The sequence below is a fragment of the Urocitellus parryii genome, chromosome 4 (genome assembly GCF_045843805.1).
Source record: "Urocitellus parryii isolate mUroPar1 chromosome 4, mUroPar1.hap1, whole genome shotgun sequence".
Lineage (NCBI taxonomy): Eukaryota > Metazoa > Chordata > Mammalia > Rodentia > Sciuridae > Urocitellus > Urocitellus parryii.
In genome coordinates, this window is record NC_135534.1 from 65954195 (window position 1) to 65981545 (window position 27351).

Sequence of the window (27351 nt, forward strand, 5' to 3'; positions counted from 1 at the left end):
CAGAATCAGGAGGCACCACACAGCTTTGTAGGTTCAAACAGCAATTCTTTATTCCCCATCTCACACCAGCCTCCACACACGCTCAGGGGAAATTCTCTATCTCCCGCACAATACACGTCCTAAATACTTTTTCTCCACTAGAACTCAGCGGGAACTCAGGCAGCAGGCACGCCCTACTCCCAGCAGCAATAATCTTCAACCTCTAACTTCCCTAAAACTCCTTTTGCCTTAAACCGGGAACACCCTAAGGAGCGGGATACTTCCTCAAACCTGATCAGCTCTAAACCCGGATCCGCCTTGGTCCTTGAGCAAGGTCACCTTACATGCAATGTCAACAGCGAAATCCATTTAACATGGGGTACGCTGGCAAGGATATTTTGAAGCGTCATTCCTACTTGACAATGGCCCTCAGCAAACAATAACTTCAGACATCCTTGATATTTTGTCACTTCAGAAGGCCGAGGCAGGAGGATTTTGAGTTCAAGGCCAGGCTCAGCAACTTAATGTGACCCTACCTCTAAATAAAATATCTAAAAAAGGGCTGGGGATGTGGCTCAGTGGTTAAGTGCCCTTTGGTTCAATTCCTAGTACAACAAACATCAAAAACACTATACCTTTATGCATGTGGTTCAATTTACATTATGAAGGTATGTTTTTCAAGGTGAGAAGGTCACACTTGTTTTATTTAATAGATTTAATAGGCTGTCACTCAGCTCTGTTCCTCCCATGGCAGGGGGTGCTTCACTGCAGGGGGTGGGCAGAGGCGGGATGGAGTTTTAGTTCCTGGAATTCATACACTAGCTCCCCCCCCCCGCCCCCCCCGCCCCCCCCCGCCCCCTGGCCTGTCTAGCTGATCACAGGTGGAGTGACCAACACACATTCCTTGAGCTCCCATGCACCCAGTGAATGGATGGGGCTCGGATGGGGGGGCCCAAGGTTTAGTGGTGTAGACAAAGATGACAGAGGCCAGGGGAGTCCTTACTGGTGGGTCAGTTGGCATAGGGCTGGAGCCCCCTGGGGGTGAGCAGACTTGTTTCCCCGGTACCCCCACCTCCAGCCCAGCAGGGACCTGACCCTTTAGACCAGTTCCTCCTCTGGGGTCACTACCCCATGTCCACCCTCACCCCTGGGCCTGTAGGTTCCCAGCTTTGCAGTGGATGGGACATTAGCCCATCTGAACACAGAGCCCTCACCCAGCAGCTGCCCCTAGTGCTGACCAGGTGAGCCACTAGGGACACAGCAATGAGGACTTTTGGCTCAGTTCACCCTCACATGGTGAAGCATTTAATGAACCCAGGCAAAAAGGGGCCAGGACTGGGGGCTAGGGCAGAGCTGAGAAATGTCAAGGTGCTCACTTAACCAGCCACTTGCCTGGGAGCAGGCCCTCACCCTCTCGCCTCCATCCTTTTGCTGTGTGGTCACGGGCAAATCACCTGACTTCTCTGGACATCAGCTTTGTCACACAGGGATCAGCATCATGAAATTGCCTCACTTTAGGTGAGCAAATTACAGCTCTGGTTAGGAACATGGGGCACTGAGGCTCAGAAAAGGGAGGTGACCTAGCCCTAGCAGGTCACCTAGCAGGTCATAGAATCTGGACTGGTATTCACGTCTCTCATGGTCTATAGGGATAGATCCTCAGGGGCCTGACATCTCTTGTGATGTCTGTCATGAGGGACAGAGGAAGAGTTAGGGAGGATACCATCCAGGCTGACCCAGGCAGGCTGACATCAGCGGTTAAAGTCACATTGTCAGATCCTAGGATTTAGTCAAAACAGCCTGAAAGGACAATTTCTGTTTGTTCTTTCCTGGGACATGCTGACCAACACGAGTTCCCCCAAGTGACACGGAGCACCTTCTAGGGACAAAGTCCAGAAAAAGACACAGTGGTATGGGCTGGCAACAAAAGCCAAATTCAATTCAGGAGGGGCTGGGCCACAGGGCCTCCATTTCCTGCTGGTGTTCAGATCTGTTAGTCTGGACAGACTAACCTCTGCCTGTCCCACCTCCTACCTCGAGGGCAGCGCTGGCATTCTGCCTCTAGAAGGTGAGCGAGAGGAGACCTGGGGCTGGAGAGCAGCAGGAGCGCCACACAGCTCTCAGGAGGTGCTACCCCAGCCCTGGGCTCCCCCGCTGGCACATACCTTGCTAAGAGCTGCCACTTACTGGTGCCAGGTTCTGGGCACTCAGCACCCTGCGAGCTTCATCTCACATAATCCACACGTTAATCCCCTGAAGCTGACTCTGTGTGCTCCACCCATATCCCCTGGGACCCTTTTACTACTGGGGGGCACATGGGATTGTATGGTCCCTCCCAACAACCAGCACCCAGCTGTGTGTATGTGTGTGTGTGGGTGGGGGGGTGTCCAGATGCCCCTGGACTGCTGAAATCCCTTTACCAAGGTCATGGCCAGCTCCCAAGGTGGCCCTTCACCAGTGACTGACTAGGTGGGCTGTAAGTGCCCCAGCATCCTTGCCACAGGAGGGCCAGCCCTGGGGTGTGGTGGACACTGTCCCCTGAACTTCTCTACCAGACTAAGCTGCAGTTCCCTATGTGGAGTTGGCCGACATCGCCTCCTGCCTCTCCTCCTCCTTTCTCTGCTTTCTACTTTCCCTGTTCCCTTAGGGTGTCTTCCGGAAAACTTCCCAATAAGTCACTCTCACACAGCTCCTGCCTTGGGACCTACTGATCAGACCAACCTTAGCACCTGGAGGTGCAGCCATTAATTCTTCCATTGTGCAAACTGAGACTCTGAGTCGAAAAGTTCTGCTGCCTTCTAGGCAGGGAAACTTGAAGTCCACCAGATATGCTGGCTCTTTTTCTCACCAGCCCAGCCCCTCTGTCCACCACCTGCATCATCTGAGCTTCTACCTTACCACTGTCCCCTCCTGGTCCTTTAGGCTAACTTTATTTCTTTTTATTTATTTATTTATTTTTTTACTGGAAGGAAAGAAGGAGAATCTGTGGAAGATCCAGGGAGAATGACTAAGTTCTCGGATTCCTCTGACTGGCTCAGACCCTGTTTTGGTCAATCCTTGTGAATCAGGGCGGGTCTGGCGTTCTGGGAATGCAGGGAGACTTGAAACCGATTTCATGAAAACAAGTTGTAAAAACACGAGCCGGCCACTCCAAGTGGCCGGCTGATGGGCTTGGCTCCACTGTGCAGGCAGGGCTGAGCAAGCTTGCCAGAGGGAACACACAGCAGGAAAGACTCAGGCCAGACCCGGAGGAAGAACTTCCCAGTAATTGGGAGCTAGGCCCAGGAGTGGGGTTGGGTGTGGCCTCTTTGGAAGCAGACAAATCCATGTCCTGACTTCTCAGGCTTTCCTCCTTTGAAGTGTCCATGCAGCAACCAACCAGGCAACCTACTGGGCCTCCCAGCCGGAGGCTCAGCTCCTGACCTGAATGGGTTGATGAGGATGTGCTGAGTCTGTGGGGTTCCCAGGATCCTCCCCACACTCCAATGTAGTTACTACCACTTTGCGGACCTGAAGACAGACAGGGGCCCTGGAGCCTGGCCGTGCAGCGCTCAGAGCATGATGAGGGCTGCCACCATGGGCACCTCCTCCCCATCACAACTATCCCTGAGAGAGAGCCACCCCCACCACTGCAGACCCTGCTGCAGAGGGCCAGGGCAGTGTTTATGGACGACTCTCCCTTCCTCCCTCCCGCACAGTCCCTCTGCTCTCCGCAGGCCACCTCCCAGTCAGCAATAAACAGGCCCAAGTCCCGCCTGGTCCATTTCCCTCCACCCCTCTCCAGCCAAACTGCTTTTCTTTCCTCCTGAACTTCTAAAGAGTTTTCTGCACTTCCTCCCCGCCAGAGGGCTAAGCCCACCACCCTCTGTTTCCACCAAGTCACCAGCAACATCCACATGGGAAAATCCGCCAGATCCTGCTCAGTCCTCAGCTGACACTGGACCTGGCCCTCCTTCTGGAAACATTCTCCTTCCCTGGCTTCCTGACACCCATTGCCTGGTTTTCTCCTGCTCCCCACTGCCTCCCCAGCCCCTGCGCTCCTCTCTGCCCAGGCTGCCCAGGCTGCCCAGGCTGCCCAGGCTGTACGCCATGCCCCCTGCCTCCTCCTGCCCCGGGCCTCCTCCTGCTCCCTGCCTCCTGCCCCCGCCTCCTCCTGCTTCATACTTTCCTTGGGCCCTGTCAGCCACCCCCCCCCCCACCACCGGTTCAGTCACATCTCCCCTGGATGTCCTACAGGAGCCTCACACCCACAGTGGCCAAGTAGGAGCTCATCCCCTTCCCTGAAGCCTGTCTCCACCATTTCACTCTTCTCGGGGCACCTCCATCCTCCCTGTTCTCCAGCCTCCTTCCACGTCCTCAAACCCCCAAGTTCCATTGGGACCGCAGGTCCTTCTCCTGTTCCCCACTCCTCTCCCTTGTGTCCCCTCAAATGTCCCTGGAGTCTGAGCTCTGGTTTCCTCTGCACCACGCCTTCCCTGACTCCCACAGACTCGGCCTTCGTCTGTCTTCCTGTGCCCGCACAGCCCCCAGTCCACATTCCTGCTAGTGTTCAGTGGCACATCAGATGCCCAGGTTGGCTCTGGAAAGCAGGGGCAGCTGTTTACTGTGACCTGGGCCTTGGCATCTAGCGTAAGCTCTCTCAAATCTGGGAATTTGTATTTCTGCTGGATTTGCTCCTTTGGTGAAGTCTGGATCTTCCCTCAGCCTCTGGCCTCTGGCCTCCCAGGGCAAGGGCTGTGTCCTTCCTCTGATCCTCCTAGGGCTGGTGTGCTTAGTCACATGTAGAGGCTCCTAACCTGCTTGCCATTTACAAGGAGCTGTCCCGTGGGGCCCAGAGAGAGCCAATGGGCTCAACACACACACACACACACACACACAGCACAGTTACAGACACAGGTGGTACAAGCACACAGGCTCACAGAGGTACATGCGGATGTGCAGAGATGGGCCTGTGGGGATTTGAGCATCTAGGAAACGATATGAACTTGGGCCACTGACTCACTTGGAGTTTCCAGCTCCAGGAGTACAGACTGGCATGGCTAGGGCTCAGGCTGGCTCCCTGGCTGCAGAACTGGGCCTTGGAGAGGACCAACAGCCCTGGGTGGACCAGCCAAGTCTGTTTGGACCCTAAGGCTGTAGGCAGAGTGGGAGGACTATAGGAGGGAGAGGATGAGGGGTGCAAGGGCTGTTATCTCCATGGATGGGGCTGGGAGCAGAAGGGGAAGCCAGTGGGTGTCCTGGGGTCTGCCAGTGGCCCTGAGGCTGGCTGCCAGGCTCCCCAGGGCCCCCTGTCTCGGCAGTACCCTCTCTTACAATAGAGCCAATGTGAGCAGAGAAGAATCACAAAGTATTCAGTCTTTTGGATGGAGAGGGCAGCAAGCTGGGTGTGCATATCACATTTAGAACTGAAACAAACAACCAAAGGGAAACTCCCAGTGTGATCCCCATCAGGCCTGCCCCCTCCTTACCACACCCAGGTCCAGACCTCCCTCCATCTGCTGAGTCCACCTCGCAGGGCTTCCCCATGGTAGCTCACCAGGTCCTTCATCTCTCTAAGAAACAGCCAAGAGCTCCCTGGAACCTACAGGATCAGGTACAAACCCCATGTGCAATGCTCTTCTCTACCTGGCCTCAGCACACCTTTCCAATCTCCCCCTCTCCCTCAGGACAGCCCCGCCACTTGGAGTTCTATCTTGCTCCAGGGACTCCACTCTATTCTATACCTTTGTACAACTAATTGCTGCTGCATGGAAGACCTCCCACTTTTCTGGGCTTGGTAAACTCCTATAGACTCCTCAATACCAGATGGAAAATGCTGTTGTTCTGTAGATTGGCTTTGGCAGTGGCATTCAGGTCTTCAAATCAGTACCATAAGCAAATTGCATATGGTCAAATTCATCCTTGGCTATATATAGCTACCACTTATACGCAATGCCTAGGCATTGTTCTAGGCATTTCCTGTTTTGACTCACATAGCCCTCAAGACTATAGCAGATTATATTTTCAAAGAGATCTGCAGCAGGACCTCCCATCCCCCATGCCCTTTTTGTTGTTGTTGTTGCTGTGCATGTGAAGCAAACATTCTACCAACTGAGCTGTAACCCCAGCCCCCCGCCCCAAGCTCTTCTTGCAGTCTACTGCTGACATCTTCCCAGAAGAGGCAGGGTTTACCTACCACAACTTGAATCTAGGAGGATTTGAGAATAGTGGATTAAGTGGCACTATGAGATTTCTGAGACCAGGCCACCAAAAGTGATGTGGCTCCTGTGTCTTTCACTGGGATGTTCCTGCTGGAGCCCCCCCAGCCACCACATAGGCACTGCTCAGAGGCTGCCATGCCATGGGAGAGCCAACCCAACCACACTTAGGGAGAAAGGAAGCCCTGAGACTGCAGGGAAAGCAAGATAGGCCACCAATCCCCGCTGCCCAGGTCCTCGCTGCTCATACCATCTGACTGTGAGACCACGAGCCAGAGCCACTGTCTTAAATCCTTGACCCTCAGAAACTGAGAAAATGAGAGGTTTGTTCTTATATAAAGTTACTAAGTTTTAGGGTGATATGTTATGTGAGGATAATAATTGGAACAAGTGTAAAGTAGAAACCATTGCTCTCCCCACTTTAGAGAAGAATGTGAGGCACAGAGGGGTTAAACCATTACCCAAGGTCAAAGAAGTAATACCTGGCAGAGCCAGGATGTGAACCCCACCAGTTAAGTCCCAGAATCCTCTCTTCTCTGCTATGCCACACTGTCTCAAAGGTCTGGCTGGTCCTTCAGTCCAAGGCAGGCCTCAGGGTGTGGTTGCTGAAGAAATGACCACGGGAAGGGATCAGTAAATGAATGACTGAATGAGTAAAAGCAGAGGAAGCACCCAGGTGCAAGGCCAGGACCGTGGGCAAGCTTGCACCATGCAAATGAGCCTGAGGTGAGCCCTGTCCACAGCCCTGGGGGGAGTCAGAGATCAGAGGAGACTTGCAGGTGTCACAGGCTCTGTTCCCCATAGGGATTCTCCTGAGATGCTCCTCGCCCTGCCCCTGCCTCCCGGAATCCTGATACTTGCAAGATTATATGCAAGTCCCTGGGGAGCCAATCCTTCCTACAGACAAGGTCTGTGGATCCTGGGGAGTAGGGGAGGGCTGGAGACCTGGGTTTAGTACCATGGCCAATGACTGGCTGTGTGAACTTGGATAAGTCCCTGCCCCTTTCTGGGCCCAAGTTCTCTCCTGTTTCAATATACTGAGACTCCCAAGGCATTACACCAGCATCACAGATAGGGCTATAGGTGAGATGTGGGTATGGGGGTCCTATAACCCATAGACAAAAGGGACCATCCCTAGAAGGAAAGCAGGTAATGGGAACAAATCCTGCCACAGTGAACTTGCTGTGTGCCGGGCCTTTCTGCAGGCACAGATGCTGTTCCTTGCAGCCACCCCACAGGGCAGGCAGCCAGTAAGGAGGGATTTAGACAAATAGCAAAGGTGATGCTGGATGTGGGGTCCAACCCAGACCCATTCACTTCAAAACTCCCATTCTTGCCACATCAGCTAAAGGGAAATAACCAAAGTGTCCATTAACAGGTGGGTGGACAGACACAATATGGTGTAGCCACACAGTGGAATGCTGCTCTGCTTCAAAGGGGAAGGAAAGCCTGGTACTTGGTGTAACATGGATGAATCCACAGGGCGTTATGCTAAGTGAAATGAGTCAGGCCCAACACTGTAGGGGCCTAGAGTGGTCACACAGAAACAGAAAGTGGAAAGGGGGAGTTCCAGTTTTGTATGATGAAAATGCTCTGGAGGTCAGGGCTGAGGAGGAGCTCGGGTAGAGCCCTTGTCTAGAATGTGTGAGGTCTACACTGCAAAGAAAAAATAAAGCCCCAGAGAGGCACTGCACAGCAGTGTGAATATAGTCAACACTACCAAGCTGTCCACTTAAAGTGACTAAGATGATAAAGTTTATGTTGTGTTTTTAACATTAAATAAAATTTTAAAAACACTCCCACCCTTGGGATAAATAGGGAGCTTAGTCCCCAAAGGGGACTAGGGAAGAGGGTTTGGAAGCTTTGTGCAGACAGACCAGTGGAGTTGGGCAGGTTTGACTGAGCACAGATGGGCCCAGGGTGCTACAGGCAGAGGCTTGTATCTCTAGCCCCTGCCTCCCTGCTGGGATCAGCTGACTCCTACCCGCTGAGCCCTCCAGATCTCCACCCAAAAGCAATGCTCCCCAGGGAGCAGGCATTGGCTTGGAAGGAAGGAGGGATTTCTTGAACACCAACATAGGCTCACAGGCCCATGACCTTGGATCACTCTGTCTTTCTGGGGACTCAGTCTTCCCATGTGTACAGCCATAGGGTGGCCTAGGATTCTTAGTGTCCTTCCAGTTCTCACACTGGCAAATAACCTCTGAGGTTGGGGGAGGGGGCGGGGAGGTATTAGGGACTGTGGACAGGAAGGACCAGGATACTCCCAGGTCAGAAAATCAGGGATCTTTGCCTTTGGCCTCATAATCTGCCCCAAGCAGCTTCTGTCCACTTCACAGAAGGGACTCTGAGACCCAAGAGGGTTTGGTTTAATTCAAACTCAAGAAACATGGGCATATACCTGCTATTTTTGTGACAGGGCCACAATTCCTGTCCCCAGCCCAGTGTGATATCTCCATGCTGCCCAAAGTGAAAAAGAGTCTAACATAAGTTAAAATATGATTCACTGCTGTCATTGACCAAATCCTTCATGCTCAGGGCTCTCTCCAAGAATTCTGACCCTCACCCCTTCCCAGGACTCTCAGGAATCCCTATTTTCTCCCCCAGATGGGACGGGATGGGAAAATTCTTGGTTCTAGCCCCAGTTATACCAAATAGTATCTGGGTCTGTATCCTCATCTGCACCACAGGGACAAGAACCCTTCCCTGTGGCCTCTTGGGAGGATTAAATGAGGCTAGAGCCCCAAACCCTGAGCCTAGGGTTTGGCATACAATAGGCGCTCAATAGCAGTCTTCACCATCAGCCATTCTCTCCTTTCAGACAAAACCATTTTCATTGATCTATTTGTTCTGTTCAAAGGCAGATTTGTTTGTTTGAATTTGTCCCAGAAGAGATTCTCCCCCAGGACAATTGGAGCCACTCCCCAGTGGGCCCCAGGGAGGAGGAGGAAGAGCCCTGCTTGATGGAAAAAGGGAAAATCATTATCCCCTGGGACAGGAGTGAAATCCCCAGGAAGCGTGGCCTCCACCCATCCACCCAGGAGGACCCAGGGTGGCCCCAGATCCTGCTTAATAAGCTCCCAGGGGCCCAGCGGGATGCGATGGGGCTGCTACTTAAATCGCACAAAGCCTTCTATTCTTAGCTGAGCAAGGGCCTGGTTTCCTCCCAGCCCCGCAGCAGCACCAACCAGCCCAGGGAGCCAATGGTAGAACCTGGGTTTAGTCAGGACCACTGGAGTGGGGACAGCCCTATGACCCATGGGAGGGTCTCCAGGATGTACAGGGGTCAGCAGAGAGGCTGCCTGGGCTGGACAGAGTTTTGAGTCAAATAAACCCCAAGGTCACGTCCAACTCTTCATTTCTAAAGGTCCCACAGTCCATTGATTGCTTCCGTGATTTGGGAATAGAAAAGAGTCCATGGTTCCAGAAGAGCAAGGTTCCAAGAGGTTAGGCCCTAGTGTGTGCGCCTCACCCCAGTGCCCACCTCACTTCCCATGCCATACGAGGCTGAGGATGACCAGCTCTTCCCAGCCGTGGGGTCCCCCCAGGGGAGCAGTCCGGCAGACTCAGCACTGAGGTCAGCCATGCTCCCCTGGCCTCACCTCACCTGCAGTCTGCTGGGGAGCCTCTGGGTACTGCAGGATAAAGGGAGAGAAGTGGAATGGGCCAAAGCTGTCCCACAGCCCACTACCCCAGGCACTGCTGGGCAGGGTTCCATATGCAGTGTCTGCTCTACACCAGCAGGGCCAGCACACCCCTGTCAGTCAAGCTCTGAGTGCCTAGGAAACCCATCCAAGGTCATGGACTAGAGCTCTGAGGAGCTGAGTGAAAACCCCAAGCCACTGCTTCATAACCCACTCCTCCCCACATGCTGCTTCGCTTCTGGCCGCAGCTTCCTGGGACCAACTCCTCCAGCACCCTGTTTTAGAGGGGAAAACAGGGAGAGAGAAAGGTCAGGTTTCAAGGGCACACAGGGAATTGGTGGCAAAGCCAAGCAGAATTTTGCCCAGGTTGGGGGATACTGATTGCCCCTATCATCGAGCTGAGTCCCCACCATTGATTTTTCTCTGGATTCTTCCTTTACACCTGCCCGGAACTGGGGCTCCCAGGGCAGGACTTTTCCTACTCCCTTAGTCCCCAACACAGCAACTGCTCCACGAGGTCATCTAAGGGACAAGCTAAGAATCAGAGAATAGGACAGTGGGTCACAGCCTCATTCCCAAGGCTGACTGGCTGAGCACACACATAGCCTAGCAAGGGCTAACGGTGACACATACCAGGGACACTCACGGGAGCGCTTGTCAGGAGCACTCAGAGGCCAATTAATCAGCTGTCCCATTAAGGAAAGTAAATGAGGCTCCACTCCCCTGGTCCTCACAGAGCCTGGCAGTCACAGGACTTAGAACTCAGCCTCAGCTGCCTGAGCCCTTGGCTTGTACCCTGGGCATCCGCCCCAGACCCCACCCCACCCCATGCACCTAACTATCTATCAGTTGCTGCTTTTTTTTCCCAATAGGGTTGTAAAATTTATTTCTCATCTGAACCTCACAACAACCCTGAGTTTGGTGTGTGTTCCCTCAGTTTTATGGGGTCAAGGGAACTACGAACTCACCCAAGGCACCTGGTTAGCATGGCAGGGAGGGGACACACACTCAGGAATGCCTGGCTTCATGGTCTTTCCTGGTGCCTGAGGAAGGTAAGGACCCCAGGGTAATTTGCAGATCGTTGGCTGCGACAGGTGTGAGAGGGCCTCTAAGCTGCGCTGACCGTTTCCTGGAGCCAAGCAGAAATGCCCTCCCTCTTGCTTAGAGGGACACAGATCAAGTATCTAAAAACATCCAGTTTCTTTGCTCTGGCCTAGAGCTGAGTCTCCCCTGCGGATTGGTGGCCCATCATGCACCCAGCGAGGAGGCCTCACCGTCAGCACCTTACAGAAACCATCCGAGGCTCAGAAGGGCCAAGTCACAAAGCCAAGGCCGCATAGGTACAGGAGCAGAACTGAGAAGGAAGCCAGTGCGTTCCTGCTTGGCCTCTTTAAAAGACGGATGGTGGGCTGAGGGTGCCACTCAGTGCAGAGCTCTTGCCTGGCATGGCAGAGGGCTGGGAGGGAGCCCCAGCATCTGGTGGGGGGGAGGAGGGGGAAAATAAGGCAGGGAAGAGTTGGAGGGGGGCTCTTTTTTCAGAAAGCTGCCCAAGTTTGTCCTGATATTCCACTGTATCCTTCTCCATGCCTGCCAGACACACACACACACACACACGCCAGCCCAAGCAGAGGGAACATCTGTGCTGCCCCGGGGCCAACCTCACCAGCTGTCTGCCCCTATCCTGCCCTGATGGGGCCAGAACACCATCTGGGAGCTGCTCAGGCACAAGGGCATTGAGAGGGACCCTAGGAACTCTGGGGGAAGGGATGCTGGCACATCCAGCCCTGTTCCCCCAGCATCGCATCCTGAGCCCGGGGGCTTTGATCAAGTTTTCTGCTAGACAGGCTGTAGGCCCCCCAGAGTGGGTGCCCCAGGCCCTGCTGAAATAAAACAGCATCCACACCAGACACCAAGCTGCCCTGATTGACACTTCCTATCCTGAGAACAGGGCAGCAGAGGAGATAGAGGGGTAATTGTTTTGTTCTGTCCCTCAGGTCTCAGGGCCACCAACCCCAAGGGTCCACCTCCCACCAGCTACCTAAGGACACAGAGTCCCTGGTTTGTAGGTTGTTGGACCCAGTCTAGGTGCTAAAGAGACAGGCTGCGGGAGTCCCTGACATGTGTTTCCCACCCTTTCCAGGAGACTGAGACCCAGCACTCTGGGCTGCATCTGGGGAGGGGACAGTACTAGTTCCTGGGTCCAGGAGATGGGCGGGACTGTGGGGTTTCTCTTCCTATTCCAGGTAACACAGACACTGGGCTAAGGCTCTCAGCCTCTGAGTGCAACTTGTACATAATTCACAGGCTCCTATTGCCGTGGCCTGGATAAAACCTACCCAGCAGGAGGAGCCTATGCGGGGAAAGGCAAGCCATCGCCAAGAATCACTTCTGGAAAGGGCGATGAGTAGACCAGAGGCCTGGGGATGAATGGAAAGTGGACAAATAAATGCTATGGATGACAAGAACTGTTCACAAGCATGTCAGTTTGCCCTCCGTGTCCACAAACTGTCCAATTGAATCGTGTGGAAGTTACCATTGTTCCCATTTTACAGAGGAGGAAACTGAGGATCAGAGCTAGTAACTTGCCTGTTTTCATACAACAGAATTTCCTGCCCTATACCAAGCTGCTGTATGCAAACCACCCTCAACCCCAGCCTGGCACAACTCTTCACCACCTCTCTACCCTGCTTCCACCCATATGGAGGCTGGGACCTGAGAAGAGCCTTCAGTGAGTCTACAGGGTGGTCCATCTGAGCTCAGGGCACCAACTGCTGAAGGAGAGAGCACAGGAATGAATTCCACTGGCAGCAAGAGACGTCCCCGCCAGGGGGCTGCTGACCCTGCCCAGCGGGAGCAGCCCAGAAAACCTCAAGGCGGGGGGGGGGGGAGAGGCAATCGGGTCTCCCCTGCACCCACCCAGAATTCCCAAGAGCCATTTGGAGATGGAAGGGATGTGCCAGGGACCTTGCCAGACCACAAGTGAGAGGAGCCCAAGGTCCAGAGAAGGGAAGGATTATCTAAGTCCTGTCAGTCCACAAACACCTACTGGGCACCAGCCAGGTGCTTGGGATGAATGTCACATGGTCCTGGTCCCCAAGACACTCCCAGTCAGGTGGGCACCTGCTCAGCTGGTGTTTGGACTCCCACGATCTGCCCCAGTGACTTCTCTAGCCCCACCTCCAATGGCTCCCTTTTACCTCCTTCTGCCCCGTCATCTAGTGTCCCTCATGGTGTCACCACACATTGCTACCTCTACACCTTTGCTCTAGTTGTTGCTGTCCCTTCCCAGCTGGCCAGAGCCTGTGTCCCACCCACCTCTCCTCCTTGCTGGCCACATTCCCTAGCTCCTGCCCCGCCTGCCGGCGCTCCCTCCTCTGGGCCTCCCCACACTCTTGACCTCTTACAACATCTGTGCACTCTGCTCATGGTGACCCCTCTGCCCCTGGGAAGACCTGGCACTCAGCGCTGCTCCACTTAGTTGAGTCAATGTGTCACCCACCCACCTACTGCCACGACTCAGAACAATGAAAAGAATCACTTTTTCCTTTTAAGGCTTCTATTTGTCTTTCTTTAAAAACCTTAGTGGGCACGGTGAAATGAAGTGGAAGGCTCTGAGACGCGTCTTGGCATTTCCCAGAGCTGGCTCTGTGCCTGGTGCACAGTAGATGCCTGAGATATGTTTGCTAGGTGAAGAATAAAAACATATCCCCCTTCCTTTTGCCCCTGATGCTCAAGTCCCACCATTATTCCAGATCCTCTTCTGGGGCTAAACAGTGTTCCTCAGACGTTCTTCAAAATGCAAATGGTCCTGGCCGGGAACCTACCTTGGGCTGGGGGCTTCCCTGTGCAAAGCATCAAAGCAAGAGTTTTTCCATCCACTTGTCCCAAGTCCCTAGCCCTGCTCTGTGACAAAGGAGGTACACATTCCAATAAGCATGGGGGGGCTGGCTGTGCACTGCTGTCTGAGGCAGTTCCCTGACCCAAATCAACACGTTAAAGGACCTGAGAAGGCATGTTCTGAGTTATGTAACCCAGCAGTTTCTGAATCTGTATGTCAGCATGGATTCTAGAGCCTGTTACTGTCCCTTGGAACTAGAGCTCCCCAGAGCAGGGTTTGGGAAGTGTACACTAGTGGGGGGACCTGACCACGCAGGATCCACTACAGGACAAGGTACGTACACTGAAGGGGACTTGTGCTGGCCAAGGCCATTCTTCTTTGCATTGACCGTTTCATGGAGGTAGATGGTCTGATCTCAGCCAACAACAATCCTTGGTGACAGACACAGAAAGGAAGGGGATATGGTGCAGCTTGCAAATGGAGCACAGAAAGGAGAAGGTGACAGGCCAGGCTGGGGGTGAATGATCCCCAATTGCAATTCTGTGCTCACGGTTAGCCATTGGGTAGGGGACTTCATCCTGCTGAGCTTTGCTTTCATTGTCTGTAAAGTGGGGATAAGGCTCTTCTTAAGGTTGCTGTGATTCACGGTGGTGACGTGAACAGAGACAGAGTTATCAACTGTGACGTCCTGAGCCAGCATTCACTATGTGCACCATTATTCCCTGTGTGTGCTGCCAGGAGGGGGTGGGCAGATCCTGATCAATCACAAGCCTCTGCAGAGGTCCTCTGTCAGGAAGTCCCAGCAGGGCCCAGGCTCACCGGTGGCTCGTAGCTAGGTATGAATGAATGAAGGAACAAACAAACAAACCAGTGAGCTGAAATGAGGTCAACTGTCTCATTTCTCAGTCCCCACCTGGTAGAAGTGACAAATTAGGAAGGACACACACAAGCAGGAGGGGAGAAGAAAGAGGTGCTGGGCTGCTGGAGTCAGGTCCAGTGGGTAGTAGAGGGAAGGGACAGGGTGGGAGGAGCTGAAAGAAAGTGACCAATCTTTTTTTTTTTTTTTTTTTTTTTGGAAAACAAGGTTTCCACCTAAACTATTAGACTGCTTTGGCTGGTATAGGGAGCAGAGGACAGCTCCAGGGCCTGACACCCACTTAGCTTCCTAAGTGGAAAACTGCTTCCTGTGTTTATACCATTCAACATACTCATGCTCAGGACAAACGTCTTTAAAGTGCTGACTTTGTGCCTGGCAAGGGACTGTTAGGCAGTGGGGACCTGAGGTCACTGCAGACGACATCATGCATGAAAGATTCTGGATCAACGAGGCATCTGGTCACTTGAGGATGAGAGGGAGGGAGGAGATGCAGAAAAAATTCCACAGACAGGAAGTCTGGAGGACTAACCTAAATCGCTGCCTCAGGCAAGCTTTCTTCCTTCTCCTGGGCTCCATCTTCCCATTTATAAAGTGAGGTGGATGATAAAAGTTATAAAAACTACTCCACAGCACCAGCTACCCGGCCAGCGGTCACAGATATTCTCTCACCTAATGCTACAGCCAGCAAGGCAGCGATTGCTAACTATTTGTTGTGGGGTGGATTGTCCCTTTCACAGATGAGCAAACTGAGGCTCAGCTGGTGTCTAACTTGCCTGAGGTCCAAGGGTTGTGGGCATCCGAATGTAACCTGGGTGTGTCTGATTCCAGAGCGCCCCTCTCCTGCCCTCCCAAACAATCCCACACTGCCTCCCCACAGATGGCTGAGGATTCAGTGACATCACAGATATCAAAGGGCTTTGTTAAACTAGTATGTGTCCAAAGGCAACAAAAAATAAGTCTTGATTCCTCCATGAAACCCAACACTGAAGTTCAGAAGAACACTTAGAATGTGCCAAGCCCAGAACCCCTGGGCTCCTGATCCTTCAACCTCCTGCATTCTTTGGCCAACTGCCTCTCAGGGAAAGGGATCTGCAGTCCCAGGGGCCTGAGCTGACTCCACGCAGCCCTCAGAGCAGGGCTCTTCCCGAGGCCCACCAGGCCCCTCTTGCCCAGGAAGACCACTCGTCTCACCATCACCTGTCTCTCCTGTGCTCCACGCTACCAGGGGCTTAAAGGGCACCTCCTGGCCCAGGTGCCACAAAATCACTCCAGGATCCCTCACCATCCACCACTGACAGGCTGTGAGACCTCAGGCCAATCATCTCACCTCTCTGGGTCTCTGATTTGCTACCTGCTAAATGAGGGATTCAAGCAGATCACACATGGAACAGGTCTACACCAAGGAGAGACTCAAACGAACCTAACCTTCAACAGCTGACTTAGCTAGGTAAGTAAGCAGAGGAATACAGGCTCTCCAAAGGCCTGGTCTGAGAAAGGAAGTGCTATCCCCCCAAGGAATCCCCACTCTAATTGTGAACTTGTGACCTGCCCTTGGGGACTGGTCCTCAGGAGCCCCTTGTCAGAGAGGTAGACACAGAACCTACCAGCGGCCACCAGCAGGACCCTCATCTTCTGTCTTCCCAGGGTGGCTGGAGTCTGAGCAGAGGAGAGGTAGGAAAGAGAGCCCAGACATCCCCTATGCCCACGGTGGCCCAGAGAGGTTGCTAACTAGCCTCAGGCCACAAAGCAAGGCAGAAAGTACCAGGATGCAGGCCTTCTAGGTCCAGCTCAGGCTGTCTCCACTGCCCCAGAGCCACCCTTTCAAGAGCATGGGTCAAGCAAAGAGAGGAAGAACAGAGTGAACAGTTAGGATGCCGCACCCATGCACGCTCTGCCCTGGTCAGGATGCTGTGGTCATTGACAGCTAGGACCCTAAGCTCCCAGGTGAAAACCAACACCTGGTTGCTCCTTTTTCTGTCTCATTCACTACAGATACTAACAAGGTATATTTGGATGAAGGATAGGCTCAGTCTGCCTCTGCAGAATCTGAAATAAGAAGAAAAGGGTTTCAGTTACAGCATAATGGACTTCGGTTAGATGCAAGAAAGAACTTCCAAGAGAAGCATTAAGAATGGACAGCAGACAGAGAAGGGGAGCAGGATGCATGTGGGTGTAGCACTTTCTCTAAAATATAAGACGCATTCTTCAGCCTGGCAGGAGAGTGTTGCTCCCGCCATCTCACAGGTAAGCAGCTGAGACTCAGCTAGGCTGCATGACTCGCCCAGTGTCTTCTGAGCTCTGCTCAAAAGAGGCAGAGCTGGGATTCAAAGCCAGGACTGTGACTCCAAGGGCCACACACCTTCCTCCTCAGGCCTCTCTGGGGACTCAGACAATGCCCAGGGGTGAGCTGTGGGGAAACTAGGAGCTCGCAGGAGCTGGCTGCAGAGGCTGTGTGTTTTAGGCCGCCTGGCTGTGCCCCATGGACACTATCCCAAGGGCCTCCCGGTGCTTTCCATGCAAAGTGCCCAAGCACATCTCCTGTCCTTCCCCCAGCTGGGCCTCCTCTGAGTCCAGGCTCAGTTTTGCGCCAGGATGCTGCCTACTACCTGCTTGGCAGGAGCCCCTGTGAGCCCCACACCCGACAGCAGATTGCCCATTCCAGGGCCCTGCAGATTGCCCCAGGCCTGCCAGCCCCACACTGCATCTGGTGGCCTTCACAGGCTCCCAGGGGTCCCTTGAGCTCAGGTGGAATGACCCACTCTGGGAGCCAGAGGCCAACACTGGCCCAGGGGTGCGGTAAAGCAGGGCCAGCTGCCTAGTTCTGCGCAGGCTCTGGACTGGACAGGTTGCCGAGGGCTCTGTGCACCTGAGCACACCTGCCACTAGCCAGCCCGTGGCCTTGGCCCACTCCAGAGATACGACTGTCCCTGCCGGGACCACCCCAGAAGCCACCTGCAGCCTGATTTGGGGGAGGAGGCAGAGAGAGAGAGATGGGTGCCCCTCCCAAACTCTTCTCGCTGAGAGGGCTGTGGCAGGTGGAAGGCTGAGATTCTTCTGGGCGGGGGCTGAGACCCCATGGTCTTCAGGTGGCAGCATCCGTGGGCTCTGTGGCTTGCACTGACAGGGTGAGGAGTGGCTTCAGCACGCCTCTCCAGGCCCCGCCCCACCCTGCCTGACCTCTGAGGGCCGCACTGGGCTCTGTGCTGCTGGCCTTGGGGAGCTCAGGCCACAGGAAGCAAGCGGACTACAGGGAGGGAAAAGGAAGTGGAGGTCCAGTGCCCTGTCGGGTCCTCAGGGTTGAGTGGGTTGCTCTACAGAAGGTCCCAGACCCTGTTCCTACAGCTGACCACTTCTTCCCTTCTCCTTCAAACCCTGGCGGTGACACTGATGGTCCCAGCTGCTGTGAGCCCTTGGGGCTGCACTCTCCTTTCTGGGCCCCACACCTCTCTTGCTGGACCAGAGGAGACCAAGCCCTGCCACCAATGATTGCTTTTGTAGTCTTCCCCCCAGCGGCCCTCAGGGCCTCCTCACAGAACAAATTACAGAAGCACAGCTGGAGGGGACGCTCGGGCTCACCTGTGCAGCCTGCCCTGCCTCAGCCTGGGCGTCCCTGAGAACCCGAGAATGAGGAGCAGGAACCGGCCAGAGAAGGAGGACCCCCCAGAGCACACTCCCTGCCTGTTTTGAGACTGAGTATACAGCAGGCACTGTGCTTTACACTCCGAGATTCTCATTCGCTTCTCACACAAGGTCGTATGTTTAATAGGACCAGGGGTTGAACCCAGGGCACTCCACCAGAGTCACAACCCCAGTCCTTTTTATTGTTTACTTGGAGACATGGTCTTGCAAAATTGCCCAGGCTGGCCTAGAATTCGCCATTCTCCTGCCTCAGCCTCCTGAATGGCTCAGATTGTAGGTATAAATTATGCACTTTACAGAACAGACAAAATGACGTGCCCAGGGTCATCCTGCCAGTAAGTGACAAAGCCAGGATTCAAATGCGAGCTCTTCGGCCTCTGAAGTCCCCCAGGTTGGCAATACACTAAGCTACTATGTGCAAGCGGCTCAGGACAGAGGAGACCAACTTCAGTGGGGTCCACCACCAGGAGGGCTGGTGCAGTAGCTCCAGTGTCCCCAGACGCCCTCCCCTAGGAGGAACAAAAAAGCCCTCTGACATTCTTTAGTTCCCCAGGTGGAACAAGGCCCGAAGCAGGCAGTGCAGTCGGGTATCCGGGTTGGAAAAACAAGGAGATTCATACAAGGCCTCATTGTTACAGAACCTGACACTTTGACCATTAAAACAAAACCAAGCAAAACAAAATGTTGCTGCCTTGTCTTATCCCTTAGAGAGAAGGGGGACGGTGGGAAGTCACCAAGGCAGGGGACCCATCCCTTTCCCCAGCCAGCCCTAATCTCGGAAACCCAGCTAAGGTGGCTGGGGCGGGAGCCCGGGGTCTGTGTCTAGCCTGCTTCTGCCCCTGCTCCTGTGGCCTGGCTCCGCACACCCTTGAGGTGTCAGACACTGCGTTTCCCATGTGTGGCCTCATTTCAGACAGAGATTACTGTTATTCCCATTTTTTCAGAGGAGGACACTGAGGCTTGAAGAAGACACCCCCTACCTTACACCTTTTTTAGGTAAGAAGGGACTTATTTTCCTGACCCCATTTTATAGAGAGCCAGGATTCAGGCAAAATACAAGGGTGTCCTCCAGGTCCACACTCAGCCACAACAAAGGCAGGATGGGGAGCTCTGACCTTAGGGCTGGCCTCTGGGGTGCACTCTTTTAAGATACTTGAGGGGTCTGGTTCCCTTGTCAGTGGGACAGAACTTTCTCTTTGAGCCTCCTGGGTGGGAGGGTGAGATGAATTCTCCCTGGGGTTGTTTTCTAAGAGTCCACTTGTTTCAAAACTAAACAGCTGCAGGATGGATGCTGGGAGACCCCCTCAGCTTGCTGGTGTGCCTTGGGAGCAAGATGCAGATAAAAGAACTCAGCGCGGGCCTGTGGCTTCTTTTCTGTGGACAGTTTGGTTCCCAGCCCGGGAAGAGCTTGGTGTCTCAGGCCTGCGGCCCACGCTTCTTCCGCAGGTGCCTTTTGGCCTTCCCCACGCCCTCAGAGCTGAATGTCAGGGGCAGGGTGGCAGCGTGGGTGGTGGGGACAGAGAGCCTATGCAGCCCAGCTTCCTGGGGTTGGCCCCAGCCACCCGCTTGCCCTTGGAGAGGAGCCTGGGTCCCCTTGGATACTGCTCAGGGTGTAGACGTCGAAGCGGCTTTGGGAGCACCACCTCCGTGAAGCCCATCCTGGCTCCCTCAGCTCTGGGCAACCCAGATCTTGGCCTGCCTTGTCACATTCTGTGTTGTCATTGCTTCTGTCCTCCCTTCCTACTGGGCTGTTCATTCATTCATTCCACAGAGCAGCTGCCCTTGGTCTGGGATTCATTCCAATGCCTTCCTGAGCACCTGTTCTCTCAGCTCCTCGCTAGGTGCTGGGGACAGATAATAAGGGCCAGCCTGCCTGAGTGTTTATTATGTGCTGGGCTCTTTTTTGTGCTTTACGTGTACAATCCATTTAACCTACTCCACAACAACCCTGTGAAGTAGATTCTGAGATCAAGCCCCATTTTTCAGATGTGGTAACTGAGGCCCAGAGAGGTTTAATCACTTGCCCAAGTCACCTGAGCCCTACCCTTTACCATCAAGGATGTTACCAGTGGGCCGGCCCCTGCCTCGGGATCTCAGCACTCTCCACAGTTTGGAAGTTTTGTGTCTGTGTGTTTGCCTGTCTACAGACTCTCCAACCATGTCACACTGAGGTTGGATGTGTGTGTAGGGGGGACGGTCAAAAGAAGGCTGCCTCCCTGTAGGGAAGGACTCACTCTGCTCAGCACTGCTAGCTGGCTAGATCCCTGGCTGCTCCTTCCAACTGGGTCATTTCTGTTTCTAAGGCCTAGGAAGAAAACCCAGGTCATTGGACATCCTGTTTTGCTCCCTGCCCTTGGCCAGGCTTGGGGTCCCTCCCAGGCTGACAGTTGCCTGCTCCCGCACTGCTCACTGGGAAGTCACTGGGAACAGCAACTCTGCAAGTCCCAACTGACCCTCAGTAGCCCTCTGAAGGGAAGTCCTCCCTGCCACCTGCCACACCCTCCCTCCTGACTGTACTTGCTGGACTCTTTAGTCAGTTTCTCACTGAGTCACTTGTTCACAAGGCCACCGAGAGGATGGGCGAGGGGGACGCTGATCAAATGCCTGCCTAGGTACCAGGCCTCAATGAGTACCCCCCTCTCCCTTCACCTCATTAAACCTCAACACTGTTATTACCAACTCCATTTTACAGGTAAGAAAACAGGTGCAAAGTTAAACAACTGGTCCCAGGGCAGCTTGCATGGCCTCCCTGACCTGGGGGTGGCCACCTGTGCCAGGCACATTGCCAGGCACTTGGGGGACGAGGTGGCTGGCAAGGATGGCAAATCCATGCAGACCACAGGCAGCGAGCAGAGGGGTGGTGTCCACCTGCTAGAAAGGAGTCCTGGGGCCTTCTCAGAGGAGGTAGCCTCAGGCCTGGAGGATCTTGCTGCTCTTGCCCGGCCACCCCAACAGGAGAAAGAGCAGCTGTGGCCCACAAAGCTCTGGTGCCCAGTGTATACTCGCTGCTGCCCTGGAGGCGGCAGAGGGAGGAGAAGCCAGCTGCCCTGCCAATGACCCCACTGCAGCCAGGCCAGCCTGCCCCCAGTCCTGCCAACCTGGCCTGGCCCAGCCGGCTCCCAATCACAGCTAATGACCATGCTGCCTGCAGCCCAGGACACCACCCTCTTTTGGGTGACCACAGTTCCTTCTGGCCCAGACAGCAGCCAGGCCAAAAATCACAGCTGCTTGTCACACCACATCCTCTACCCTGTGCTGTGGTCTCCTCCTCCTTCTGCCAGGATCACAGAGGACACTGCAGAAATCTAGAGAGGTAAGGCCCTTGGACACCGCCAGCTCACCATACATGTGGGCAAAGAGAACCGCACGGAGGGGCTGAGTCACCGCAGGTCACACAGCCAGCGGCTGCAGAGCCCAGGCCAAAGGTTCCTTCCTGGGCCCCACGCTCAGTCTCACACTGCCCTTCCTTAGCCTTGGAAGAAGGCTCCTGTCCAGGTTCTTCACATGCAAAGAATGCTTTCGAGGTACTGAGTGGAGTTGAGGAGACAGGGCATCTAAAAGCTGGCTGTTCAGTGACAGAGGCACCGATTTCTAATTCAAACAGTTGCAGCCCTAACTCCCTACTTCCTGTCAAGCTGTGTGACCTTGGGTAAAAAAAATGTATCTCTCTGAGGCTCAGATTCTGGGGCATAACAGTAGCTACCTCCAGCATTAGTGTGAATGAGAGTGTCCATAAAGTCTTAGCACATTGTCTGGCTTATAATAATTATTCAAGGATATTAGCTATTGTTAATGTCATCACCATAGTATTATTAAATGTGCTGACCCATTTTATAAACCGTCAAATGCCATGGATGGTAGGTATTATGTATTCCTGTGAAGTGTTAAAATTCAGAGGGGTGTACCCACAGGGTTGGACAATCTAGGAATGTTTCTAGGGGAATTTATGACCCAAGTTGGACCTGGACAGATGGGGACATAAGTGAAGAAGAGGCAGGGCTGGTGGTTCTGATGGGAGGCACCCCCACAAGCAAAGAGGCAGCAATGGGGGCACAGGTGGTGCATGCAGGAGACACTGGTGAGCAATGAGCCCCAGGTCCATGCAGTGGCTCCCACGGGCAAGGACTTGAATGCCACACCTGGAAGTCTGGTCTTCACCTTACAAAGGAAGCACAGGGAGCCCAGAGGGGTTCTAACACTCCAGGGCCCTCCCAGCTGATCATTCGCCCCTTGCTTTGCCCCTCGCTATCCCCACAAACCCAGCATCACTACCCCGGGTTCTCCCCACCTCTCTGCCTGCCATCCCATCCCATCTCTTCTATTGCAGGCCTGCCCTGTGGTCCACATGGACAGTGAAGCACCAGTTTATTGAGTATATTTCATGCCCTGGGTTCTACGCAGGTGACCCTAAGGTCACCCATAACAACCCTCCATTTCAAGAGAGGGAAACAGCCTGGCAGGGCCAGGTGTCTTGCCCACAGTCTGACAGTGAGTAGGTGGCAGAGTCAGGATTCAGCCTTGATGACGGGACCCCCAACTGATGCAGTAAGTTACCTCTAGCTCCAGCCCAACCATCTATGACCTCAGAGAAGCCTGCCCATTACTCTAGTCCCTAGGACCTCCCTTCTCCCTTGACAACCTCTCCCCCTGTACCCTCACCCTTAATGCCACCCCCATATCTCTTTGGAATAAGAGGCCCACAGTTGGATCCTAGATCTGCTAGCTTGGCTCTTACTATTGCCTGTGGGTCCATCTGGCCCTCCAACAGGAGAATCGGGTTGATAATAGGTCACTTCTGCTGTTCTAGTCTATTCCATCCCCCACTCTAATACAGTCATAGCCAAGACTAATAGCATAAATAGGAGCCTCTTGCCTCTTCTGGTGGGGTTCAGAAGCTCAGCTGAACACAAAGCTATTTCCCTGAGCCTGCCTCCCAGGGGTGGGAGCTATAAATTATTCACTGCACTTTGTGCCTAGGGAGGCCAGACAATGGGCCAAGGAATGGACACCAGCTCCCCGTTCCCCATGGGAAGGTATCATCAGAACCCAGAGCCCCTTGCCAGTAACCCCAAGCAGATTCCAGAAGCTATGAGACTATGGAAGATGGCAGAGGACAATCTAATCTATATAGGAAGCCCGAGCTGAGCAAATTCAGGACTCTGCGGCTTCAACAATAGCCTGAATTGTAATCTAAGGCAAGTCTGAGAATTATCCCAGACTTCCTGGTCAAAATTCAAGCTTCCTTTTCTTCATAGGGAAGGAAATAGATATTTGGTCAGGCATTGAATATTGGTATCTCATTCAGTCCTCACAATGACCTGGTAAGGAGATGTTCTACTTTTACAGAGAAGCAGCTGGGGCTCAGGGCATGAAGAGATTTGCCCAGTGAGTGTGAGACAGAGTAAGTTCACCTGCCTGGTCTTACTTACCACCGTCTGCTCTCACCAGTTTAGGCTGCCATTTAGCCCATCTGGGTAACTTCCAGATCACTGGATAGATAGCTGATGCTCAAATAACTCCTGAAACAAACTCAAAGGCCCTAGGTGAGTGGTTTTACCTCTTTGAGCCTCAGTTTCCATACAAGGTAGCCATTAATAACAAGCCCCTTCTTGGTAAACACGACAAACTCCTTATGGATAGTTTTCTGATGTGATTGCCTTATCACAGATAACACAGAGCCTGCTTGACCCCACTTTAGAGCTGAGGCACCAGGAGATGCCCCAACCCTGCTGCGCCTCACTCCAGATTCCAGGCTTTCTCCACCACCCCATGAAATGAGATCACAGGTGTGAAATTATTCCATCAAAGAAGAGCTTTGTTTAGATGCAGGGATTATTATGAGGACTTGAATCCTCAGACAGAGGAGGGAGTAGGGGGAATCCCAAGCCCCTTAGTCACCTTTTGGGTTCCCCTAGTCCCTCTAACCCCGGAGATGAGCTTCTAGTCTTCACTAACCTGTTCCACCTCCCAGGGGCTTTCCAAGGTGGTTTCCCCCTTGACTCCAGGGAGCTGGGTACAGCAGGGGTTAAGTAGTCCCAGCCAAGGCTACGGGTCCAGACCAAGGCCATATGCCCTCTTCTTCCTCACCTAGAACAAGAGCCCAAGAGTCCATGCCAAGGGCTTCTGTCCTGTATCCACCTGGCCCCCAAGGACAGCAGGAGCCCCTGCCTTGGACTCAAGACACCTAGGACTATGCCCACAGCCCTGGCAGCTTCATCCTTAAGATCTTAAACAAGCCCTCTCTTCCTGGGTCAGAGGTGTCCTACGAGTTCCCCTGCCCAAGAGAGACTGAGGTCAGGTTTTCCATCTGGGCCAGAGGCTGTGGGGTTTCCGGCATGTCTCAGGCCCCTGCACTACCACAGAGACTCTCACAGCAGCCTCAAACATGGTCACACTGACCTCAAATCAGGACTGGAGAAAACCCCAGCCACGCCCCCAGAAGTTGCAAACTGAGGAGGGGAGTGGACACTTTGAGGGACGCTTGGGAAAGCCTTCTCAAGTGGAACTTCTGGGTCAACCGCTCACTGACTTTATGATCTGGGGAATGATCCTAAGCACCTCCTCAGCAGTCCTCATTAGTAGGGTGAAGGACATGAGCTGGGTGAGTGCTGAGGGGCCACATCTCCAGTTTCTGCAGGACTGACTTGGGGACCTCCACAGTGAGTTCGCCATCAGATAAGCAGAATCCCAGGAAATCCAGCGTGTCTTGGAGACCCCAGAATCTGGCAGGTAGGTGTAAGGAGCCGTTTCTCTACCCTGGGCCCCACGGAAAGCTTTGAAACTGGGAAGCCCCCCACCTTTGCCTTCAACTCTGGGAGGTGAGATGTCCAAGGAGTTGGAGGCCAGGAGAAGCCACCTCCTTAGCCTCAAGATCAGTGGCCCTGCATTGGGCCCCCCCACCTCCCACCGGCAGCTATTCACTTCCTTTCTTCTCCGACTTTGCTCTGCTTTTTTAAATTTTTTTCTTAAAAATTTAGGTGGATGCAATATCTTTATTTTATTTTTATGTGGTACTGGGGATTGAACCCAGTGCCCCATGCATGCTAGGCAAGCACTCTACCACCAAACCACATCTCAGCCCCTCTTTGCTCTTCTTTTTTTACCCTCTCCTTCATCCCCAGCTTAATGAGAGTAGAGAACTTCAGCTCTGTCTAGCCTCAGTTTCTCCATCTGTCAGCACCCATAACAATACATAGTACTTTCTATCTCACGAGGTAGCAGTACGCCTGAAGTAAGAGACCATTTGTGCAAGGGCGGGGCGCGAACCTGCACACAATGGGAGCTAAATAAGTGCTCGTTTTCTCCCTTCTCGCTCCTTCTCCCAGCTAGTTCCAGCCTCTGCCAGTGCCCCCTCCACGCCCTTAGTCTCTAGTCCAGCCGCGAAGGGTCTGGACCGCTCCCGCCGCGCATCCGGGGCTCTCTCACCTGCAGCCTAGGCTCTCGCCGGCAGCCACGGCAGAGGGGGTCTGTGTTCCTTTCGGGGCAAGCGCTTGGAGCGGAAGGAAGGTGGCAGCTTCGACTCGCAGAACGAGCCCAGTGGTTCAGTCTGACTGTCCTGCCGACCTGGGACCCCTCGCGGGGCGCTGCACCCTGGCCAGGCTTCCCGGGAGCTCGCACGGTTCCAAGTCTGAGGCAGTCGATCAGAGGCAGCTGAAGGTTTGGTTCTCCGGGAGCCGGAGGGTGGGGACGTCCGAACTCCTTTGCACTGCAGTCGGAGGCTGGGGCCACCTTGCGCTAACCCCTGGGCGAAAGGCTGGGGGCTCCGACACACACTGAGAGAAAGACTGGGAATGACCCCGCAACGATGGACGCGAATGTGGAGCCTGGGCTGTCCGGTCCCGGCGCTCCGGGTCAGGGCCGAGACTTGGGCGTCCCGGGAATCCGCTTCGGACCTTGGGGCTGGGAGAGTCCGGGCGCGGAACCCAGGGCTGGGTCGGGAAGGGCAGGGCAGGGCAGGGCAGGCGCCGCCTGGGAGACGCGGCGGCCGGAGCCCCGCAGGGAAGTCTTCCGAGGTCCGGGCGCAGCTCGCTCTGCAAAACGGGGCGGACCTCAGCGCGACGGCGGACTCCTGAGCTCCTGGCAGCGGCTCCACTTCCTCCTCTTCTCCTGCTCGCTCGCCGCTCGCTTAGCCCCGCGCCGCAGCCGCCGCCGCTGCCACTGCCGCTGTCATCCTGGCCACCCACCCCCACCGGAGCTTCAGCCCGAGTCGTGCCGAGCCGAGCCGAGCCCAGCTGAGGCAGCACCGCCCAGCGCCCGAGTACCCGCGAGCGCGGCCCCGCCCTTATAGGGCGGAGCCAACCGAGGCCCCGCCTTTCACAAGCCGTGGCCGGGGCAGGGCGCGCGCCTGCTCTCCTCTTTGGGCCCGTGCACCGTCGCGAGCCGGAGCCAATCAGAGAAGGGGTAAAGGGCGGAGCTCTGCGGAACGTGGACTCTACCTCCGAGAAGGCGGGGCAGACAATGGAGAGGTGCGGCTGCTGAGAGGACAATGGATGGGTTGGGGGTTCTTAAAGAGCCAAGCTGGGAAGGGGGGTAACCTGGGGACCCGGATGGAAGGAGAGGCGAGGTGGTCTGAATTGTCTGGGACCGGTGCATGAAGTCTGCAGTGGGAGGCGCGGGGGTGTCATGGGGAAGGAACACGGGTGGGTAGGTAAAGCAGGGGAGAGGCAGGATGGCGGCCAGGTGGGATACCGGTGGCCAGGATGGCCACCAGGTCACCGCGAACCCGAGGGTGAGGCGACCCTGCCCTCCTTTTGCCCATCCCTAGCTTTTAGGGCTCAGTGCGCACAGAAGAGTTAAGTGCTGTGGAATGTTCAGATTTGAAGAAGCGGTGAAAAATAAGTTTTTGAAAATGAAGAGCGGATCTCTCTTCCACACTTCCCCTTTCCCAGCGTTCATCGCCGGGAGGAACGTCGTTGTTAGTTTTAAAAATATGAAGTCAAAAGCAGAGGTGTGTGAGGACAACACTCCTCGAGTCGTGATGTGTCTGTCTGTCGTCTGCTCACGCACCTCCCCATTCCAGCGCCTTGGATGCAGGAGTTGTGTCTAATGCCTCTGAGTCCCCCACGCCCTGCGCTGGGCCCGGCACAGAGCACGCGTTGGAGGGGTTTGCTGTATGAATGAATGTTGAATGTGCACGGGGGCGATGTGAAAGCCATTAATTGGCCCAGGAAGTGGAGG

General features: G+C 54.4%; 1 protein-coding gene across 3 annotated transcripts in view; it reads right to left on the minus strand.

Moving 5' to 3' along the window:
- The window catches only part of Gdpd5 (glycerophosphodiester phosphodiesterase domain containing 5), an 81975-nt gene extending 55578 nt beyond the window's left edge, over nucleotides 1-26397 (minus strand). For 2 of the 3 annotated variants that reach the window (XM_026387333.2, XM_026387331.2), the window contains exon 1: nucleotides 25600-26397. The gene's annotated coding sequence lies outside the window, so the exon portion shown is untranslated. Of the gene's footprint in view, nucleotides 1-13999; nucleotides 14022-25599 lie in introns of those variants that run through there. The other variant, XM_026387332.2, reaches the window with a different exon arrangement.
- Nucleotides 26398-27351: the final 954 nt, after the last annotated feature.